This window comes from Citrus clementina, unplaced genomic scaffold, assembly GCF_000493195.1.
Source record: "Citrus clementina cultivar Clemenules unplaced genomic scaffold, Citrus_clementina_v1.0 scaffold_1, whole genome shotgun sequence".
Classification (NCBI taxonomy): Eukaryota; Viridiplantae; Streptophyta; class Magnoliopsida; order Sapindales; family Rutaceae; genus Citrus; species Citrus x clementina.
Window position 1 is genome coordinate 24,001,051 of NW_006263303.1, and position 7,303 is coordinate 24,008,353.

Consider the following 7,303-nt stretch of genomic DNA (forward strand, 5'->3'; position numbering starts at 1 on the left):
AATATAAGTAGTAGGCATGGCTGCTGAAGAAGAAGGGAAAAAGAGAAATGAGTTTTATAGAAAAAGATAAAGAAGAAGATAAATAGATGATGCATTATTCATCAAAGCATCAAATACTGTTAGTGGGTGAAAGAGATTTCTCGTTTTCTTTTGCTTATCGCAGAAATTTGGCTCTGCTTCTAACATCTGGGATTCTTCTCTTACTTCTTATGGTAATTCATTCATTTCTCTAATCTCTTTTTCTTCTCTTGCATCTTTTTTTTTCTTTAGAATTTCTTTTCATCATATGATGTGGCAAAAATTACCCTGTTTATAAATCTTTATCCTCAATTTGATTTGTTAAATTGTCACTTAATTTGTTGTGTAATCGTAAAGAAATGATCAATTTTACAGGAAAATAGTAAAATGACCCGGAAAACCAGGAAAATGTATTATTATTGCCTCTGTTTTTTTTAATTAATAATTAGATTTCATATGATGGGAGGCCAAAATGACCCTTTACAAATCTTTATCTTCAATTGGAACTGTTTTACTTCAAAATTGGAACTATTAAATAAGAGTGGGCATTAGTACAAAAGTTAAATATAATAGTCCGGTCCCTTCTTTATAAGGTGGATATGATTTCAAGATCACATGTATTTAGAGGGGCGAAACTAGGAACTTTTTTCAAGCTGGTGGTTAGACTAATTTTTAAGTTAAAGAAAAAAGAATCTTAAAGTAAAGCTATTGAATTAAACCATAACAATTAGTTCACATTTTTAGATTTTAAAAATATTTTGTGAATTTTGTTTATTTAAAAATAAAAGTTAACAAACTTCAAAACTGTGACTACAATACTCCATGAGTGCCATACTTCACAACCTGGCACCGCTAGATGTATCTAGATTATTGACTTTTATTTACTTTTTATTTATCTAATGATGCTTAGTCTACAGAGTACGGTACCCTTAGAAATCATAAATAGACACTTTAAAGAATTAAAAGATAAATGAGTGATAAATATCTTGTTATAATTAGTTTACTTGAGATCAAAAATAGATTTTTAAAATAAGATGGAGTGGGGAAGAAGTTGGGAAAAATGACCGTGTCCAAATTTTAAGATAGCTTGAGTGATAAACTTGTAAATTATGCTATGATGTTTTGTAAAAAATAACAGTGGTAGCCCAATTGGGAATAAATTATTCTATCTTAACCAAGGTTTTCGGTTTGAGATTTGGGAATGCAGCTGCGTTAAATACTTGTTGAAAGAGCTTTACCACCCCAGTGGTTCTATTGGGCTCGAATCTGGATTAGTCAGGATTCAATGTGGTCTTCGGATACCAAATGATTTAATACACAAAAAAAAAAACAATAGTAGCTAGTTTTATAAATTCTACATGGTAATTTGTGAACAACATAGAAAAAAACAAAAAAACTAAATAATAATAATAATAATAATAATAATTTACGTATCTTGCTTATTTGGAAGTCAACATAAATTGTATATTTGGATGGACTAGAAACTGTGATTCAGAAATTCAAGGAGGCACGGTCAAATTTGGACACCCTAAAGAAGCTGGAAGTGTCCATTCTCCATGGGTTGATGCAACTGAAATGAAGGAACATCCTGAATTTAGCAAGCGGAAGTTTGATAGAATAATTTGAACTTCCCCCATGCTGGCTTTCATGGAAAGGAAGAAGACGACAAAGCTATTCGTGAGCTGCCAGGTAAGTCCATTGGACATATGTGTCAATATAGTGAGTTAAAAATGGTTATCATAAGAGGGAACTTCAAGTGATTCGTATTTCTTAATAATTCAACTAGTTAAGCATATACTAAGGAGTTGTTTATTTCTTAATAATTAATAACCTATAATTCGGAAGTACAATCCACTACAATCTATCAATTGGTTAATCCCAAACATGTACTAAGGAGTTGCTTATTTTTATCTAAAGCCTGAATTTTACTTATTTTCAGACATTGATAGTTTTTAATTTTTTTTTTCTATTGCTTATGTCTAATTAAAATATGTTTAGGTGTGAATAGAAAAAGTTAAATATTTTGATTTTTATCTGAATGGTAAAACATATGAATAGAGCTTTAATATTCTCTCTTATTATTACCCCTTCAAAAAAATTTATTTTCTATTATACAAATTATTCTTTATTTTTTTAATTATGCTTTTTTTGTTATATGCCTGTATTCAACTTTTTTTTTTGTGAGTGAGAATTTTAACATAATAAAGCGTTTAGGTGAGGGTGTTTTATAATGGTCAATCTTTTTGTATTTATATTTACTATTCTTAAAATAGATCTTATACTGATTATTCTCATTCTCCGTAATTTATTGTACCGAATGTTCTAAAACCTACCTAGCATTAACGAGTGAAATAGAAATTTCGGGAAGCCAAGAAAGTTTGTGTGCACTGAATGCCTCTACTTTGTAAGTTCAATTGATCTCCTCTTAGTTGAAGTAGATGATAGTAAATAGTATCTGAGTTTCATTTCAGATTCCAAAAACAATCCTCCATTTGAATAGTTAAGTAGAGATCCGCATTGCTTTCTTTTTCTTTAGAGGAATGGCTGACTCCTTTGATCATGAAACTATGTCACGGCTATCACAAAAACCCGAGTAATTCTATTCATAGAACCAAAATAGAGTTGAGTTGGTGCTCCTTCATTTTGACTGATTTATTATGATGCATAACAACAAATGATGAGATGGTATCTGATATGATAATGAGAATTAGTCGTCAACGAGAAAATTAATTTCGCAAGAACACGGTTGGTCGCAGAACTCTCCTAGTCCTTGGAAGTAATTTAAAGGAAAGGTGCATCAATTGCTTTGTGTAGCGTGCTTTATGGTTAGAGCTTTGTGCTCTTGGTCTTCGGAGTTTACTTATTCTTGATTCTATAGACCTGCAGCCAACATACAACAGGGTTTGATTTTCTTTATTTTTCGCTCTCTTTGGCCCCCTTTTTTTCATTCCTCGATGGCTCTTTGGTTATAAATTATGTCCCAAAAGACAAGTCGTCTCTGGTCTTCAGGAAGACAAGTGGAAATTGTAAATAGTTTTGATGACTTTTTTGCAGTGTAGGACCCAATAAAAAAGTTGAACACGCTTTTGTTGTTTTTCACTTTTATGAAGGAATGAGAATGATCTGTTTTCAAAAGAATTTAAGTACGTTGCAAAACGGTGCCATCAACAAGTTTTTTATTTTTTAAAAATTTTTGAAAAATAAAAGACACCGTGATTATGTAGTTTCTCATTTCTTCCTAATTTTGGCAGTAAATAAACAGTAATAACAAATATTGATTAAGCAAATTAGTTTTCGGGAATATTTGAAGGAGAGATTACATAGGAAATAAAGGTTAGTCCAATTTTGCAAAAGATTCTATGCTCCGTAAAAAGAGAGCATCTATAAGGATGTGGTCAAGTGTTGGCCATCACGGGTATTAGAGTATGCGAATAGCGTGTGCGGCGAGAACTCTTAGGAAGGCGCTTGGCACCACAGCAAAGCTCCCCTAATGAATGCTCTCCAGTCACAAGCACCAGATTAAGCTCGTCTACAAATATCTGGCTGCAAAAATAAACAAACCAACTTTCGTAAAATAAATATTAAAATAAACTAGAAAGAGCTCAATTGCCGACAAATTCCAGGTTGCTTAGGTCAAAATAAACAATGACCAAACACTGTATGCAAAACCATCACTCTGCTTTGTAAATTAGACCTGCTGGTGTCATATGGCGGAGGCTGCGGTGAACTTTGCTCTAGAGACCTTGGGTCCTTTGCTTGTCGAAGAAATCAGATTGTTTGGAGGTGTTAGAAAAGAAGTTCAAAGCATCAAAAGCGAATTGGAAAGTCTCAGATCTTTCCTGAAAGACGCGGATACAAGGGCAGCAGTCGAAGAATTAGAAGGAGGCGGTGAGGAAAGTGTCAGAACTTGGGTGAAACAACTGAGGGATGAGGCTTATCGCATTGAAGATTTCATCGATGAGTACGCACTCATGGTGGCAAAACTCCCCCATGAGAGTGGCCTCGTTGGTGTTCTCCATAGAATTAGTCGTTTCATAAAGAAGCTGAGGCGGCGGCGTGGAGTTGCTACTGAGATTCAAGATAGCGAATCAGCGCTTGCTGATATAAAGCGAAGGGGAGAAAGCTATCGATTCAGATCTATTGATGAACCATCGAGAAGTGGAACCAGAAATGTTATCCCACATGACTCTCCAGTTCGTTCCTTTTTCGTTGAAGATGATGAAGTTGTGGGCATCGAATCCATTAAAGATAAATTGATTGATTTGATGGTGAACGGAAGATCCAAAAGTTCAGTGGTTGCTGTGGTGGGTGAAGGAGGACTAGGCAAGACCACTCTTGCCGGGAAACTTTTTAACAATGAAGGTTTAAAAACTCACTTCAGTTGCCGAGCTTGGGTTACCGTTGGGAAAGAATACAACAAAAATGATTTGTTGAGGACAATTATAAAGGAGTTTCACCGTTTATCAAAACATGGAAGAGATGGACCTGATCGCCACGCTGAGGGACCACTTGAAGGACAAAAGTTACATGGTTGTGCTCGACGATGTTTGGAAGATTGATTTTTGGAGAGACGTGGAGCATGCTTTACTTGATAACAAGAAGTGCAGCAGGATAATTGTCACAACTCGGCACATGAATGTCGCTAAGTTTTGCAAATCATCTTCCTCTGTTCGTATCCATGAGCTTGAAACTTTGCCTCCGGATGAAGCGTGGAAACTTTTTTGTAGAAAGGCGTTCGGACCAAGCTCCGGAGGTTGTTGTCCTTCAGAGTTGAAGGAGTTCTTTATCGTGGCCCTAGGTGGACTTCTTTCAACCAAGAACAGGATTGTATCTGAATGGAAGAAATTATTTGATAGGTTGGGCTCAATGTTATGAAGTGATCCCCATCTAAAAGATTGCAACAGAGTTTTATCTGAAGGGTATTATGATCTTCCTCACCACCTCAAATCATGTCTTCTGTACTTTGGCTTATTTCCAGAGAGCTGCAAAATTAACCGTGGTAGACTTATCCGTTTGTGGATAGCTGAGGGCTTTGTCCAATACAGAAAACGCCTCACATCTGAACAGGTTGCAGCCGAATACTTGGATGAGCTCATTGACAGAAGCTTGGTTCAAGTTTCAAACAGAGAGATCCCTGGACGAGCTATAATCTGCCAAGTTCATGATCTTATGCACGAGATCATCATCAGAAAAACTGAAGAATTGGGCTTCGGTCGTCTGCTGAACGGAGAGGACTCGAGTCATTGCAGTAAAACTCGACGCATTACTATACAGAGAAGTATTGATGATGGTGCTTTAGAGAGCATCAAGGACTGGAAGGTCCGTTCTGTTATCCTTTTCAATGTAGATAAGCTGCCCGACTCTTTCATGAAATCATGTATTGCCAATTTCAAGCTCATGAAAGTACTAGATCTGGAAGATTCTCCTATAAATTACCTTCCTGAAGGAGTGGGAAACTTATTCAATTTACACCTCTTGAATGCGAGAAACACAAAATTAAAAATAATTCCCAAGTCCATTGGAAATCTTCTCAGTTTAGAGATTTTGGTTTTGGCACGCACTTTCGTGAGTGAACTTCCAGAAGAGATCAGGAATCTTAAAAAGTTGCGTTCTCTAATTGTTTTTCACTACAAGTATATCACAGGTTCTATAATACCAACAGAAGTAGCAGCCAAAATACACCGGGGCTTTGGGTCTCTAAGAGGTCTGCTGGTGTTGTCTACTATAGAAGCTGACTCTCAAGTGCTCAAAGAGCTTATGATGCTAAGGCAGTTAAGAATGTTGAGCATTAGACCCCAGAATGGAAATGGCAGGGATCTCTGTGCTTTGATTGCAAATTTGGAAAACGTAGAGACTTTAGGAGTACTAATGACAAGCAAAGAAGAAATTCTTGACTTGCAATCTTTGAGTAGTCCTCCTCAACATCTGCGGTATCTCAGCTTGAGAGGGAATATGAAGAAACTGCCGGATTGGATTTTAAAACTTAAAAATCTAATCGGATTGCGTTTGATCTTGTCGGGATTGACTGAGGATCCAATCAGTATCCTTCAAGCCTTGCCTAACTTATTGGAACTTATGCTCCATGGGGGGTATGACTACGAGCTTTTTCACTTTGAAGCAGGTTGGTTTCCAAAACTCCGAAAGTTGGTTCTTTTGAACTTCGAGGCTGTGAAATTGGTTATAATAGAGAAAGGTGCGATGCCTGATATTAGAGAACTGTGGAGTGGGCCTTGCCCCCTGTTGATGGAGATTCCTATTGGAATTGAGCATCTTAGAAACCTTGAGCTATTTACATTTCATGATATGTCTAAACAAGTTTGTTGCATGACAAAGAACGAGAAGTGGGAGGTTACTGAGCATATACCAGATGTCCGTGTCACTTATATTGATGCGGGGCAACTGTTTTATTGTCCAAAAAAAGTTCTTTCATCTCTTTCCTGTAGATTTCGAGCAATCTGCTAACGAAGAGGACTCAAGTAAGGAGCAGTCATGCACATCTATAAAATAACTAAACAGGTGTGCCTATTTGTATTATTTTCTAATTACTTTAAAAAAAATTATTTTCTTTTTTTTCTTTTTAATTTGACAGACAATATAATCATATATAATTCAAGAAAATTCACCCAAAAAAAACTCCTTTTTCCATGTAATTTGAGTATGATAAGTAAATAAATAATTGCAGTAGGTCAGTAAATCTTTTTCTAGTCAAGTCTATTGTTAATTAGAATCATAATAATTAGGTATTAATGTTTTTATAGTAATTTTCCTTATATTTTTTGTTACCATGAACAGTATATATACCTTCCTTACAGTGAATACATTGATGAGTTCATCGGTCATATACTGGATCAGACTGTGGTAGTAATGCTACTATTGACATGCTTTGAGTTTGAGTAATTATTATCAGTGTTATTATGTAACGCATGCTTATGTGAGTGGTTGCGGTTGCTGCTGTCAATGTAAATGTATTCTTTTATATATCTAAGACTAAGACTATAATTTTAAAAATGTAAATGTATGCTTATGTGAGTGGTTAATTTGTGTGGGATGATGCATTTGCCTTAATTTTAATCTGTAGCTTATTGTCTGCTTCATAACAACTTACTAAAAAATTGTATCACATGCATTACCGTATTATCAAGCTTAATTTCCTCTTCATTTGCATAATTGTGCTTATTATATTGGGATTATTCTACAATAGTTATTTATTTTATTTAAGAAGTGAACTGAAAATGCATGTGAAATCGTTTTTTTACAAAATTAGATGCACGTTTTGGATTGTGGT

At 35.2% G+C, this 7,303-nt stretch overlaps 2 pseudogenes; both read left to right on the forward strand.

Annotated features, from left to right (window-relative positions):
• The window catches only part of LOC112095766, a 3,747-nt pseudogene extending 1,850 nt beyond the window's left edge, over window positions 1-1,897 (forward strand).
• A 1,690-nt stretch (window positions 1,898-3,587) lies between these two features.
• On the forward strand, window positions 3,588-6,541 carry LOC18054709 (annotated as a pseudogene).
• Window positions 6,542-7,303: the final 762 nt, after the last annotated feature.